At 45.0% G+C, this 16662-nt stretch overlaps 1 protein-coding gene across 3 annotated transcripts in view; it reads right to left on the bottom strand.

Annotated features, from left to right (window-relative positions):
• PPARG (peroxisome proliferator activated receptor gamma) overlaps nt 1–12456 on the bottom strand; it is a 61888-nt gene extending 49432 nt beyond the window's left edge. The window contains exons 1-2 of one of the 3 annotated variants that reach the window (XM_028718911.2): nt 12159–12321; nt 10897–11003 (exon numbers count right to left, since the gene is read on the bottom strand). The gene's annotated coding sequence lies outside the window, so the exon portion shown is untranslated. The other 2 variants (XM_028718910.2, XM_028718912.2) reach the window with 2 other exon arrangements.
• Nucleotides 12457–16662: the final 4206 nt, after the last annotated feature.

Genomic DNA, 16662 nt, shown 5'->3' with positions numbered 1-16662 from the left:
CATGTGGTTGTGTGAAAACTGGGAAGCAACAGACACGAGCTTTGGAACAAACCAGCATTTTCAACCAACTTCAAACCCTCAGGAAGGGAGAAGGAAAGAAGCTGCAGACATGAGCACAAAGCTTCCTAACACCTCAGTTTATTAAGTCATGATATGACCATCCAAACACAGCCTCCGTCTCTCTGCAAGTCTTCACCTTCAGCTGCTATAAGACTAGCAAAATGGTATAAAATTATGTAGCTGATTTGGCACCCTGGGATGCCACTGAGCAAACTGGTGCACATGAAACAGACACACACACACACACACACACACACACACACCCCTCACTGATAAATGAGCTATAATATCCAGCTGATAGCAGGGATGGAGCATGTAATCTATTACTCCGCATCTCATCTTGACCCCTGTTATATTATCTTCTGCCCAGTACCACTGGAAAATAATGGAAGTTATACATATTGCAGGAAGAGCAACAGCCTTCCCAAAGACTAATATTCTGTTGCTTTCACAACATGTACTAAAAATTCCAGACATTGCCAGATGTGGGCATATTTCAAGAGCAGACTGGTTTTGGGGGGAATGGTTCCAAGGCAACCTCTGAGATTTCCCCCCTCTTTCATATTAATATATGCTCTAAAAATACTAACACAATTAACTTTTAAAACCTCACCACCACACACTTCCAAATTCTTCCCCTCAGCTCCTGTGCGAACCCTTCTCCCTATAGCCATCTAGAAACACTTTCAGTTTCTGCTTCTTCCAGAAAATTCGGCCAGCATCCCAGAACTCCTGTCTTAACACAGTTAATCCCATCTTATTTTGCTTTCTGAAAAATAATGTATACAAAATATGCCGAAAACAATATGCCTCCTATGTCTCAGAGCAAAGATAACGCAAATATTCCAAAATACTGCGAACACAGAACATATTATAGGCTTTGCAAATTCCTGCCAGCCATCCCATGCATTTTTCTGCATGGAGAAGCGCTTCTTGTTTGGAAAACAACGTTTTTTAAAAAAACGTTAAACAAAGATAAGGCACTTGGAAAGACTTTCTAAATCATCACTTGAACTTTCGCCTACATAGAACCAGCATCCTGTCAGTCAGAATGAATGGAAAGATGTGCACATGACTTTCACAACCACAACATTACATCACATTATACGGTGGGTGCAACAGTGAATGATGCACGGGATCAGCTGTTTAATGCGGCGTCTGCAACTCTCTGCCGCTATAGAAAAACTGTATTCGTGAATAAAATGAGACAGAAATAAATGTAGGAACAATGCTTCTGCAGAAGCTAATTCAGGAATTAGCACTTTTAAAGTGATGACACACAGAACACTGAACATAGTGCTTATTGCATTTATGTCTCACTTTATTGCATTCATGTCCCACTTTTTTTGTCCATGTTTCACTCCCCTTCTCAGTTAATCCATACAACAACCCATTGAGGTACGATAAGAGGCTGTGGCTGGTCCAAGGTCACCCACTGAGCTTCCTGACTTGAGCGGGGATTTGAACCCTGATCTTCCAGGTCCCAGTCTGACACTCTAACCACTACACCACATCTTAGCTGTCAACTTTTCCCTTTTCTTGCGAGGAATCCCATTCGGAATAAGGGAATTTCCCTTTTAAAAAGGGAAACGTTGATGGCTATGCACCACATTGGCTTCCTAGATTATTTTTGTTATGCTATGAGCTAAATTAAGTAGGTAAATAAATATGGGGAAAGCAAAATGTTACTTGGAGAAGGATCTGAAATATTTTCCTTGAAGATATTATTATTATTATTATTATTATTATTATTATTATTATTATTATTATTATTTTATTTGTACCCCGCCCATCTGCTTCCACAAAGACCAAAAATACACTAATATATCATACATTAAAAATCCATTATTCTGGATAGTTTTATTTGATGTTTTCATGTGTTGTAAACCACTTTAAGATTTTTTCTTTAAAATATAAAGTGGTATAGAAATGAAATTAATAATAATAATAATAGTGATCAAAAAGAGATTTAAAAAAGATCAGGATGATGGGTTTCAAAGAGAAAGTATTGGCAGCACAGCATAATAAAATGGATGTGAATTATAGAACACAAATACATAGATCATTATACATTTATGAGTATATCTTCCATGCGTTTTATTTCACTTATATACTGTTTTTCAGGTGTAAGCAATATTTCAAAGTAGTTATGATTATATTAAGCTAGAACATCATCACCAACAAAAAGAGTTACTGCCAGACAGGAATTCAACAACCAGGTTGGACTGAACTAACAGAAAGAACTGAATATTGGGAGAATATTTTAAATTCATTGTGAGGATCGCTAGCTTTCTTTCTTTCCAAGCTGGTGATATAAAATAGTAGAGGAACATGGTGCCTAACCTAACCCAAAAAAAGTAAAGGATAATGGAAGATAGCCCAGCTCTAATACACTTACTTGGAAGTAAACCCCACTGAACTCAGTGAGATTGATATCCAAGAAGACATGCATAGTATTGCACAGCAAATCAAAGTGATGAAGGTGTATTCATTTTAGTTATAAAGGTTTGAATGTACTCAGGTTTTCCCAGATGCCTCACAAAAGGTTAAGGTGGGGAGAAAGATTAGCAACCAGAGGTAATTTCATGAAATATGTGGTTGATATATTGACTACCAGCACTATCAAGCAGTCAGTTATCGCATTACGTAGTACACAACCCACTCAGCATCATATAGCCATCAGCAGCTGAAATCTCTGGGCTCACTCAAGACTGATAGATAATAATTAGCCCATGGCCAGCATGGAAGGCAGCTGTTACTATATTTTGGAACTTAAGTGTTTTTTGTTCTTGGTGTTTTTACTGCATATTTTCTCATGTACTTTAAAATGCGGAAGGCGATTCATAACAATAAATAAATAAATAAATTTTGTTATCTGTGTGGATTTCTGAGTTATGAAAGACCGGTGTTCTGGCCAGAATAATTATTTCAAAATATGTCAGGTCTTGTCTCAGTTTTCATCCTCAATCCATACAGGAACAGCAGGATCATACTGAAGAATGAATAATAAAGTTTTATCTTAAGAGATTCTTGGAAGGACGGAACTCTGCTTTTAAAAACACAGTATGAACTTCTGGTCTTATGCTTATTTTACTCATGAGTAAGGCTCACTAATTGTTCTGGGACTCACTGGTTGTTATTGGAAAAAGGATATCAACTTTTACTGTTGATGGGTTCAGAATCTACATGCATGTGTTTGATGTTTCATAAGATACAGCCTTAGAAACCCTTCACTGGTTGTACCCACACTAAGAGAAACTAACAATCAAACACGGAACCCAGGACCTCATAGTTGGTAGAGTGACCCGTGTTACCTTTTAGTCCTACAAATATGGTCCACAGTATCTGGCCGCACTGCTGGTGTAATATGCAGGTTTGTGTCATCCAATAACTGTAGCAGTTAAGTACTAAGTCCTTATTTTGCTGGAGTAGCAAGCCCGGCAATCAATCAAAAACTTAAGTTCTGTTCATAGAATCATAGTATATAAAGTTGGAAGGGACCCTGGGGGTCATTTCAATAAGGTTTGAGCTTAGCTAGCTCCCTCTCACTGTAGACTTCCAAAAAGAAATAACTGCCACGGGGAGGGAGGGTCTTGTGCAAATAAATATTAGAAAATGTGTGTCACCTTTTCCTTAAGCTCCTAATAGAGATAATCAAACTGCTTGTGCTGTAAAACCTGTTCTTCTGACCATCACTGCTTCAATTATCAGCCAGTTACAAAAGCCTGTAATTAACATTTTTCTTTTCATATCACCTGGCTTGAAGTCACAAACAGCCTTGTGTTATTAAGATCCGAATCTCTTTCACAATTTTGATTCAAAAATTTTGACCCAAAAAGCATTATTTGAAATGATAATTTAGCATATATATGGAATATTCAAGAAGCTACAGAATATCATATGTTAAAAAAAAACAAACCCCACATCTCACTGCCAAGGTGCTTAAAGAAGTCCTACCCTTCCCAACATTTATATACCCTATAGCAGGGGTAATCTACATTTTGGGAGAGTATGCAGCATTGTGACATAAGAAAGCCTTTCCCTGGGGAAAAAATGAAGTGCAGTGCATTGACAAAAGGACATATTTTGCATAAGGCTCCAAAGCATGTATTTCAAGGACCAGAGCTGGGAATGATCTCTGCCTGAGTCCCTGAAGAGCACCTGTCAGAATACTGAGGTCAACTAATAAATACTCTGATTCAGTATGCAAGTCAGCTCCTGATAGCATTGGTGTGGTGCTCACTTCAAAGCCAAGCAGGAAGTGCATTCACTCCAAAATCCTACAATTTTGTTCAGTAGTTCAGTATGTCTCTACTGTATCTGCTTTCTAGATACAGTAGCTAGAAGAGAAGTGTTACCACTTTGGAAGAAGAAGAGTTTGGATTTGATATCCCGCTTTATCACTACCTAAGGAGTCTCAAAGCGGCTAACATTCTCCTTTCCCTTCCTCCCCCACAACAAACACTCTGTGAGATGAGTGGGGCTGAGAGACTTCAGAGAAGTGTGACTAGCCCAAGGTCACCCAGCAGCTGCATGTGGAAGAGCAGGGAATCAAACCCAGTTCACCAGATTACGAGTCCACCACTCTTAACCACTACACCACACTGACTCTCAGTGCCCTCAATCTTTCCCAGCATCAGGGTCTTTTCCAGGGAGTCTTCTCTTCTCATGATGTGGCCTCCTGTGAGCACTCAGGGCTGATTTCCTTCAGAATGGATAGGTTTGATCTTCTTGCAGTCCATGGGACTCTCAAGAGTCTCCTCCAGCACCAATCAATCAATCAAAAGCATCAATTCTTTGGCGATCAGCCTTCTTTATGGTCCAGCTCTCACTGGACCATCTATTATTATTTTTAAAATCACCCCACCTCCCTGCATATAAAAAAAATGCTGTATCTGGGTGAAGCCCCGAGAGGTTCCTTTTGTATGTGCAGTGAGGTTTAAAACAAACAAACAAACAAACACAGTAGCATTCAACTTGTATGTGAACTGACCTGAAGTGACATAGTTTAGGAAAAGCTTCATTACTTGATTCTCCAGTTATTTAGGAACAGGTTTTTATTCTCAAAAGTTTCTAATGGGTTTTAAAAGATGCATTCAGAGAAATATAGCTGGAAGAACCATGGCTGAATATTTTCCTGTTCAACAGGAATGAAGATCAAGAGAAACCTACAGTTATCCCACTCAGACATGAGAAAGAATAAAGGAATCCCAGATCCTCAGGCAATTTGTTATCATCACTGCTGAGCTGTAAAACAGCATGAGAAAACTTATTTTACAATCCTCCACACCTATGAATATATTTGACCACTCTGCTACAAAAAGACAGTGGTTTGATGACCAACAGACAGCAGAAACTATTCTAACCTGCAAACATGTTACATACATTAATCTAAATATTACTCACTCTCCAAAGCTGTATTCCTGTCTAGAATCGCCGCCACCCCCGCCAAACGCCAAATAATACAACATGAAAACATAGATTCCTCACTGAAAATATTTCAGAGAATCTAAATATTAAGAATATTGCTTAATTCAATCAGAATAATTTAAATAGATACTCTGGAGGGATTTAAAACAAAACAAAAGAAAAGAAAAACAACTTTTGGTTTGGGTCATAGTAAGGAAGGAAGGACAGAAGGGGTGCATAGAATACTCGGGAACAGCAACAGATATACAGTGGTACCTTAGTTTACATATGCTTCAGGTTGCATAAGCTTCAGGTTACATACGCTTCAGGTTATATACGCTTCAGGTTATATACGCTTCAGGTTACAGACTCCGCTAACCCAGAAATAGTACCTTGGGTTAAGAACTTTGCTTCAGGATGAGAACAGAAATCATGCTCCAGCAGCAGCAGGAGGCCCCATTAGCTAAAGTGGTGCTTCAGGTTGAGAACTGTTTCAGGTTAAGAACGGACCTCCAGAACGAATTAAGTACTTAACCCGAGGTACCACTGTATAAAGCAGCAGGACGGGGCCATGATAAGAGACTGGCACCTTTGATGGATGCACATTAAAAAGCATTACTTTCCTGTGATTTTTGAACTTTCCCAGAACCAGAATGCACACAGACTTCTGTCTCCAACTATGCATCAAACTACATAAGACAGCAACTTATATGATATCCCCATTTAAAAACAAATAAATACAAATTAAAAAACAACAACAAAACAAAACACAGTCATAGGAGGTTGGAACGGGGGGACGGGGGACCCTTCACTTCTTCACTTCTCCAAATTCTACAACCCCTACCCACAAGCTGCTTTGTTACCACCTGGAAGGAGGGGTCCTCAGAAACCTTTTCCCCATGAGTGGAAAAGTGGTTGAAGGGGCATATGAAGCGGTCAAACTGCAGAGAGTGAAAGGGTTAAGCCACCCCTCCCCACCTCATTTGTTCCTCAGTGCAGCTTCCAGCAGTTGCTCTGTGGCTAGAAAACTGCATTTGGTCTGGAGGAAGAATCTCAGGGCTGGTCATATCAGCGGCCCTATGAAATTCGGACACGCCACATCAGGGACGTGCGTGTGCTGTGAGGTGTGGCACGGGGGGGGGGGGGGGAGCCTGCATCCAATCCTATTCTTGAAACCCCTATTACAGCAATGGACAACCGAGTTCATCTCTGAGGGCTAGATCAGAAGATACAATAAGCCGCAGGCCATGGCTAATCTGAATTTCTTTCCCCCCTGAAATTAACATAACTCACATACCACTGTCACCATGGATGCCAAAGTAGAGTACAAATGTATTTATTCAAAATATATTTATTTCGGCAGAAAAACAAAACCTGGTGCGAGACAGCTTATTGCAGATTTAAAAACCACAGTCAGAATATTCACATCACCTCAGACACAAGTCCTTTCAATGGAAACTGCTCATATGCTGGCCTGCAGCAGTGTGTGTTTGTGTGATAGGCACACCAGTGTGAATCATTCCTTAGTTTCGACTCAGATTTATCTTTCTATCTGTGGTAGTTTTGCTATGCTAAAAAAACCAAACCCCAATACTGTTACAATAATGAATAGATGGACCAAAGCTTTCTTCTCCTTTTTGTTTTATAAAAAAAACACATTGCTAATTATCAACCAGCAATGTAGCAAGTAAATGACTTGTTGTTCAGTAAGATGGGACTTTGGGATTCGTAGTATTGGATTCATAGACTTTGTCCTGGCTCTGTAAAGACTGCCTGGTATGCAGATGATATGCTTAGTCATGAGGAAAAGAGGTGGCTTCGGCATGTCTGTGGACCATCACCAGTCCATCGATTGATTTTAGGAGTTCATGAGTCGAATGAGTCAGGTAGCTCAGCTGGTAGAGCCTTAGACTCTTAATCACTGGGTTGTGAGTTCAAGCCCCCACGCTGGGAAAAAGATTCCTGCATTGGACTAGAATGAAATCTCGGGGTCCTTTCCAATTCTGTGATTCTATGAGCCAGATGTTTTTTCTAGCTGAAAAAGACTGATGGGGTGTTAACCCTTCAAAAGGCTCTTACACACTGCCACACACTATTGCTTCTCACAAAGCAGTGCAGGCTTGCTGGCAAAGCTGTATGCTGCGGTGCAGCTTCACACTGTACATTCTCTAATAGCATCTACACATAGCAGTTCCTGTAAGGCTATAAAATTGTTCAGTCACAGACATCTTCATTAATAATAATAATAATAACAACAACTACTACTATTTCCTATTTCCTGTGTCTTCATGGTACTGCAAAGGGTTCAAGTATGTGTGGGGCAGTAGATAAGCATAGTATTCTAACCTTAGGGAACATAGGTTCAGAATATTGGAAGCCATTATTCCTTTGCATCAATGTGAAATTGCCCATACCAAATTTGCTATTTGCCCTTACTACTCGGCGTGCATACAGGCACAATTGTCATTTACAAATATCAGCCTTTTTTTGCAGCAGATGATTTCTATGTATATTATAAGAAATAAATGTTTGTGGCCACTGACCCATATGTCTGTTGAGGGAAAGCCCCTAATAACATTGACTTTGGCATATTAAATGACTGTGCAAATCTCCCCTAGATTTCTGATTGTTGTGAAACTATTATCTTCTATTCCAAAGGTTTTTTTTAATGTATGTGGAGGAGATAAATACTTCACTCCTGTCAGTCCCTTTGCATGTGTCCAAAGGATTACAAGCATGCGCTGCAGATTTTATTTCCTTTCTCCTAAGAGAAAGCCTTCAAGATCACACCAGAAGCTGCTTTTTAATGCTACACAGAAAAAAAGAAAGAAACAAAATAAGGTTTTGATGATGGTGGTGGGATGGAAGTCTCTGTTTCAACACAAAACATATATCTTCCCCTGTGCATTTCTGGGCTGTGGCCACTTTTTAATAATAATAATAATAATAATAATAATAATAATAATAATAATAATAATTGGGGTACTTTGTGAGACTATATTAGCTGATTACTTCCTAATTCCTGCAGTAGGAATTAATTCCAATGGTAATTCATTTTTGAAACCTTGTCTACATATCTCAAGGTGCAGAAGTAAAAGTTGCAGTAACATCTCTTTAACTCAATCTGTGATGGAAACTTTGTGACTTGAGAAAGTGCAAAGAAGTTTCAAGGAAGCAATACTAGCCCTTGACACGAGTAGCTTAGGTAATGGGTCCACTCAGTTCATTCTGATAAACCACTTCAGTTACCATCTTAAAACAGTTTGTACAATGAAAACTGCTATTGAAACAACAGCAAAACCAATTATTGTACTTTCAGAGTGTATGTGTGAACCAGTCGTGTGTACTTTGCTGAATTAGTGCAAAAGGTGTAGATGCTTGCAGGAGTGAGCTTGTCAAATCATAGAATCATAGAACTGGAAAGAAAGCAGGCATGCATCAGCAGAGAAGCAAATGTTATCATTTGGCCAGGGCACACCCACATATCAGTCAATGGGATTGATCAATTTTTGCAAGTCAGAAAGTGTAGAGTCTCACAGATTGAGCCTCTGAAATCAACGGAATGAATGCTGGTCCACAGGTCACTTTAAACCACAGTTAAATTATGGTTTAACGGTGAATGTACAATGTACTGGTACATGGAGCAAAATATTGTGAGTGCTTCACTCCTCTCCTACTCCTGCTGCCACACTGCTGAGAGTTAAAGCCATGGTTTGATTTAGTTCTATGTGTGTACAGTTTGTTTCTTTCCAAACTAAACAGGCTGCTAAACTTTGTTCTTTGCTTACTGCTTATGGTTTGTTTGGAGGAAACAAACTGTAAGCCTGGGCTCCAGTGTAATGCCAAGCCAAACCATGACTTAGCCCTCTGCAGCTAAGCTTAACTGTTGTAGGTAAAAAGATCGGATAATTCTGAGTTAGTTATCTAGAATGGTGATCTTCAGCAAACTTACTGAGAAATTCAATTTGAAAGTCAATATACTTATCCCAGAACTGCCATCCTATGCACACTTAGCTCAGGGTACTTCTGACTAAACATGAACCAAACTGAGCTATAAGTGGATTTTGGATTAAAGTGTTTGAATCAAATTTACTGCAAAATATGTATTTCTGTGGCTCAGTTTGCACACAGCATTTTTCATGTGCACAGATAATCTTATACATGTCTACTCAGAAATAAGTCGCATTAAGTGAGATGGGACTTGCTTCCATGTAAGTATAGGATTGCAGCCTAAGTATAGAAAAAATGCAAAAAAAAACCCCACCCCTCTGCTTTCATGTATAAAAAAGGGTACAAATGTTTATTATGCCACAGCTTACATAGGAACCAAGTGATTGCCTTAACTTTGTAATTAAATTGATTTCAGTGTGGACACGTGTTCCCATTTTCACAAACAACTTTGTGGATATAATGGAACATACATTTGTGTAGAGTATCTATACCCTAACTATGCATCAGAGCTGCTATGGAACTTTTTGAAAAGTCTTGAAAAGCCAACATGAGACATACCTTAAGAATAATGCTCCAGCGTGGGAACAAACAGTAGGATATGCTGGCTATCAACAATAAACCCATTTTCACTCACTTGTCAATAACATGGCGATAACATTGGCTGCAATTTTATGTTCAATTTCCTTTTCATGCTCTCGCTCACATTAAGAACTTTCACACATGGCACAACTGGTGGGAGAGTTTTTCAACTGTGCCTTTTTAGCTTCACAAAGGGAAACAGTCTCAGCCCAAGACAGCCAGTCTCTGGTGTAATGATCACTTTGACAGCTCACATTAAATAGGTGATTCACAAATCAACGTGAGCATAGCTCTGTTGATATCACTGCACCCTAAACCTTCTCCCCCAGAATGCTGCGTTGCACGTATCTTCTTTTTTTAAAAAGACTTTGTAAAATTCCAAATTTATTGTTGGAAAAGGTGTTCAGATGGTATCCAACCTAGGAAATTTCAGAGTAGAAGTTACCAACAGAAATGAATAGACCCATCTTTGTCATGTTTGTTAATTTAAGTAGGTCTTCTCTAACACCAGTTGCAAGCCATATGTTTCTGAACAGCAGTTGTTATGTCATCCATTGTCATAACTCTTGTAGGGATAAGGACAGGAAATTTCAAGAGTATAATTTTTCATTAACAACCCTATATGTGAAGCTATCTGATTTTTCAGAAGCTGCCATCAAGAGCAATTACAGTTTTTACATGAGGGGCTCCAGGCTCCAGGAAAAGAACAGTTTCCTCACCATATCACAACAATGCAAGGAGAAGACACTGGTCCTCTGCCACAGCGGTATTAAATCATGACCTTGTTACCACGGTGGATCATAACTCACACATATTGCCTCAAAGTTACAACACTAACAGGAACTTGCAGTCTATAGTGTATACTGCCCTAGGGAGAAATGACAGTGGGAAACTTACAAAACACGCCTGCAGATTTGGGATATGACACCAAGGCATCATCTATTTCACAATGTATAATCTCTGTTGTGGCAGGATTATACTTGGAACTTCGCTCATGCTCCTTGCTGTGGTTTGGAAGGCAAAGAGAAAAATTATGATTTTTTTTTTTAAAAAACAACCCACCAGAAGTTTCAGCTAAATGAGGAAACAAACTTTCTCCCTTTCTCATCATCTTGACTAAACACATTCATTAGCACCACAGGTAGAAGAGGTGCCCTCTGAGTTTTTAGCATCCCAGATGTAGCAACGGTGGACAGGTTTCTGCAAACAAACTGTCCTGCATTATGGGCATATCCACCTGCGGCATAGACAAACGAAAGCCCACTTAATTCATCACCTCCAAAGAGCACTTATATGTAAATATATAGCCCTTTCTTCCACATGATGAACGTAAACCACAGAGTTCTATAAGGATCACAGACAGAATTCCTATCAAGAATGCGTTCTCATTCCCATTACAGCGTGAGGAAGATACAGGGTTCAGACCTGATGCAAAGGCAGGCCACATGTGCCCATCACCAATAGAGGTCTGGGAGATTTTATTCCCCCCATTTTCCGAAGGCAGTACTTGCCAGAAAATCTTTTGCCATCACCTCTCCCTTTTTTATCTGTATCTAGATTCTATCCCATTGGATTTCTTTAACCTGTAATTAACAATTATTTAATAGGTGGTAGCATGGGCGTAGCCAGGATATGTTGGGGGGCAGGCTTCATCTTAGGGGGTGGCAGAACCTCAGTTCGTTAAGCATTTTTATTAATTTACTTGATTTGGAGGGTAGCTTCCCCCTACCTCCCCTTGGCTATGCCCATGGGTGGTAGATGTGCGCATGGCACAGGTAAAAACACACTCAACACTCTGCCTGGAAACACTGAGACTTCTTCACACTAAATGAGTTCAGGGTCTACTTCTGGACGTCATGTAAGCGATTCCCCAAGCCCTAGTGGCCCCCGACCCCAACCATACCTGCTCCTTTCAACCCCCCAGCCCACCCCTAGGAAACCTCAGTCTCTGTCTCATTCCCTACAAAACTTTCTGAGAGCAAGTGAGTTCTGCTCTCCCAGACGACCATTCAGTATATAGACAGCCTTCCCATTCCCCGCTCTCGCATCCCACAAGCCTAGTGTCCTGGAGCCCCACAGGGATGCCGCTGTCCCCTCGTGCCCGTCTCAGCCCCACAAGCCCTTCCCGACGCGCAGCCTCCCTCCGTCCCTCTACAGACCCCAGGCACGCGCCCCCACGGATCGGGCGGGAATTCCCTGCAGCGTCACGCCGCCGCCAGACGCAGCCCCTCGGCAGGCAGGCAGGCGGGCAACGCCGCCCTCCCGTCCATCCACCCGCTTCCCGCCGCGCCGCCAGAGGCTCTGGCTGCCTCTCCGCCGCACACACTGACCTGGCGCTGTCAACTCGGCAGCAGGAGAAACTCTTCCCGTCTAGTGGCATGAACTCCCCCGCCCGGCCCGTCTAGGGACAGGCGCCGCCTCCCAGGGCTCACGGCGCCGCTGCCCCGCCCGCCGGCCAGCCCCGCGTCCCACCCACCCTCGGCGGCGCCCATGTGGAGCTGGCCGGAGCGAGGCAGTTTGCGCCTGTCGGGCCAGGAGGCGGAGGAGGCGGCGCGGGGGGCGGAATGCCCACGGGGCCACGCGAGGCCCTTGTGTGGGAGAGAGGGCGCGCGCGCGTGTTTGGCGCGCCGCGTGCCGTGCAGGGCGCTGAGGGGCGAGGTGGCGCGGGCATCTGCTCTGCAAATGGACTGGGGCTGGGGGAAGTGAGGGGCCGTCGAGGCTGTCCCATGGCTCTTCTGTGGCCAAGCCCGAGAGGAGTGGACGCAGCGTGGCCCAAGGGAATAATGCGCGTGGCCGAGGTGCTGCCGCATGGTCAGGCCATTGGCCTACCTGGCGCTGTGCTACCTGCACTGGCTGGCAGCGGGTCTGCAATGGTTCCTGCGAAAGGTTCTCCCAGCCCTACCTGGAGATCGAACCGGGGCCTTTTTTGCATCCATCCCTAATCTGCCCGCCTCTGTCCTGACTCGCTCAGTTCTCCACCAGGGGCAGGGGAACCATCGCTTGCTTGCTGGACCAAGAGGAATGGTGACTACTGCTCATCAGGCCCAGGGGTCCGAGGTGGGGGGGGGGCTCCCCAACCTGCTGTGGCCAGAATTAGGGGGACAGTGAGTGGGGGCCAAAGAGCAGGTCCATTGGCTTGTCTTTTGCAGGAAGCTCTGCAGTGACAGCAGCTCCCCAGGGTTTCAGATAGGCACTTCTCCCTGACACACCTGGAAATGCCGGAAATTGAACCAAATGGAAGCACCCATGCACAAAAGAAGGCACAGCCGTGTTACCTGTCCCTGGATGGTGCAACAGTTGGGACTGGACACGCCAAACCAGAAAGAATGGCTGTGGTTGCTCACTGTCTTGCTATTTGTCCACCCCCCACTCCCCACCAGTGGCATTTCAATTGGGACTGGACCCAGCAGATCCAACATTCCACTGCAACACCCAGAGTTCCTGCCAGTGTTGCTCACTCGCATGACAGAGGAGCCCACATTTGCTCACTTGCCCACTCCCTGCCTGGGTGGCAGTGCTGGGCCCTGCCTTATTGCTGCCCAGACAAGAGGAGGACAGACAAGTGAGTGGAGGGGGCAGCTACTTTGTAGTGGCACTTGCTTGTCTGGTTTTTTTGAAGAGAAGGTGATGCTGTGTAGGTAACAGCAGCGCATCCCAGAGGAGGCCAAAAAGACCCTGGGTGTGCTCCACTGGCAGTGACATCACCTGCTCTTCAGTGGCAGCTAGTCAGGGGCTGGCACCAATGAGATCCTGAAGAGGCCTTTGTAGTTGGCTGATAGTGCCCACCTCTGATGCCAGCCCTGACTTGAACCAGGAGGCATTGCTAAGGAACGGTAATTTCATTCTTTAGAAAAAGAAATGGAATGGTAAGGCACAAAGCCAGCCTGGAAATTCTGCAATCTAATTATTTTAACAAAACCTGTGTGGTGGTGAAGAAACAATAGTCTGTATGCATTCAAAAGTGATGTTGCAAAGCCTTTGCCAACCTGGTGCCCGCCAGATGTTGCAGATTACAGCTCCCATCAGCACAGCTATTCTGTTACTGTTGTGTCCCAAAACATATTGGGAGGGGGCCCTAGGTTGACAAAGGCTGGGTGCGTTCTCGGGGTGGAATTCTTTCTGATTACCGTATTTTTCGCACCATAGGACGCACTTTTTCCCTCCTAAAAAGCAAGGGAAAATGTGTGTGCGTCCTATGGAGCGAATGCAGGCTTTCGCTGAAGCCTGGAGAGTGAGAGGGGTCGGTGCGCACCGACCCCTCTCGCTCTCCAGGCTTCAGGAAGCTATCCGCTAGCTGCGGCTAGCGGAGCGCTGCATTAATCCCGAAGCTTGGGGCGCGCGGAGCTCAGCGCGCCCCAAGCTTCTGGGTGCCGGCAAGGTCTCGCTAGCCCTGGGAGAGCCCCGCGACGTTGCGGGGCTCTCCCAGGGCTAGCGAAGCGCCGCGCTAATCCCGAAGCTTGGGGCGCGCGGAGCTCAGCGCGCCCCAAGTTTCTGGGTGCCGGCAAGGTCTCGCTAGCCCTGGGAGAGCCCCGCAACGTCGCGGGGCTCTCCCAGGGCTAGCGAAGCGCCGCGCTAATCCCGAAGCTTGGGGCGCGCGGAGCTCAGCGCGCCCCAAGCTTCTGGGTGCCGGCAAGGTCTCGCTAGCCCTGGGAGAGCCCCGCAACGTCGCGTGGCTCTCCCAGGGCTAGCGAAGCGCCGCGCTAATCCCGAAGCTTGGGGCGCGCGGAGCTCAGCGCGCCCCAAGCTTCTGGGTGCCGGCAAGGTCTCGCTAGCCCTGGGAGAGCCCCGCGACGTTGCGGGGCTCTCCCAGGGCTAGCGAAGCGCCGCGCTAATCCCGAAGCTTGGGGCGCGTGGAGCTCAGCGCGCCCCAAGCTTCTGGGTGCCGGCAAGGTCTCGCTAGCCCTGGGAGAGCCCCGCGACGTTGCGTGGCTCTCCCAGGGCTAGCGAAGCGCCGCGCTAATCCCGAAGCTTGGGGCGCGTGGAGCTCAGCGCGCCCCAAGCTTCTGGGTGCCGGCAAGGTCTCGCTAGCCCTGGGAGAGCCCCGCGACGTTGCGGGGCTCTCCCAGGGCTAGCGAAGCGCCGCGCTAATCCCGAAGCTTGGGGCTTCGGGATTAGCGCTCCGCTAGCCGTGTCTAGGCTGCGGATAGCAGCCTGCTTCCCGGAGCGCCGGGCGCCCTGAAAGCAGAGCTCCAGGCGCTTCGGGAACACATCCGCAGCGTGGGGAGCCTTACAGGAATTCCCCACAGGGCTCCCCACGCTGCGGATAGCAGCCTGCTGCCTGGCGGGTGGAGCGCCCTGAAGCAGAGCGCCCCTCGCGCCAGGCATACATCCGCAGAGTGGGGAGCGTTGCAGGAGTTCCCCACAGGGCTCCCCACGCTGCGGATAGCAGCCTGCTGCCTGGCGGGTGGGGCGCCCTGAAGCAGAGCTCCCCGCCCGCCGGACAGACATCGGCCAGCCCCACAAGCTTGGGGGACAGCAGGGAGGCGCAGCGCCACTATCCCGCTGTTCCTCGACCTGGTTCGGTTTCCCTGACCTGCTTTTGGGGGGGAAATAAAGGGGAAATTTTTTTCCTTTATTTCCCCCCCAAAAAACTAGGTGCGTCCTATGGTCCGGTGCGTCCAATCGTGCGAAAAATACGGTAGTTCTCTCTCCCATTAAGCTCTGTCCATATGAACCTGTGACCAGGAAGTGAGTGCTGCCATTGGCAGAGTCAGGAAGGTGACAAATTCTCCCTACATAGCAGAATCTTTCCAATATTATTGTGGGGGTGGGGAGGTGCTATTATGGGAAAGTTGGTAAGGTAGTAGCAAAAGCTCAAGTGACTGTCATTGGATAAGATGCCAACAGGAAACAAAGTGGTTTTCCCCCCTTCCAGGGTTTACGGGTTTTGCATGATGTTGTTGCAGAATTGTTGCAAATTTCTTGTCAGGGATCCAGGTGCATTCCCTAGAAGCACTTCTGATGCAAGGGGCACTCAATTCCTCAACGTGCAAGGATCTGATCCAGACTGCAGGCCTTGATGTACTAAGGGGCAATATTTTGTGGTAGGGAAAACTTTGCACTTCTATAAGCACATATAAAAATTGCAGATAGCTAGCACCATCTTTAAAGGAAATCATCCCATCTTTTCGCTCAGGTAGGGCAGATGCCTCTCCGAAGATGATGCTTGCTAGGAAAGAGTTTCATCATTTGAAAAACAAAGAATGTTTCTTGTTCCGTTACTGTTGGTTTTACCTAATTTTTGCAAATTTAATTAAGAGCTGATTAAGTCCATGTCTATACATGTTTGTGAATTGTTTGAAGTGAGAACTCTTTTTAATTAAACAAAAAGCTTTGTTAGACTCTAATGCTCCCACATTGTATAACTCAAATATGAAGCTTGAAAACAGGTGTGGGAAAGACTTGGCCCTCCAGATGTTGCCATATTAACAAAGTGTGCCCCTTGCCCTGAGCCCATTTCAAGCAAAACAATAGAAATACTAAACTAACTGACCAATCAGGTCGGTTCTGTCCCTCCACCCACCAACAAAAGTCCTGCTCCCCCTAACAAAAATCCTGGCTATGGCCATGGCCCAGTGGCTTGCCTATGTTGGGCTGAGTGAGCATAGCATTTACCTTCTGCTTAGATCGGTATTGAATCAAATGTGGACCTAGTTCAGCCCC

Source organism: Podarcis muralis, chromosome 2 (assembly GCF_964188315.1).
Source record: "Podarcis muralis chromosome 2, rPodMur119.hap1.1, whole genome shotgun sequence".
NCBI lineage: Eukaryota > Metazoa > Chordata > Lepidosauria > Squamata > Lacertidae > Podarcis > Podarcis muralis.
Note: the sequence above shows the minus strand (reverse complement) of the source record. Positions and strands in the feature narration are given on the sequence as shown.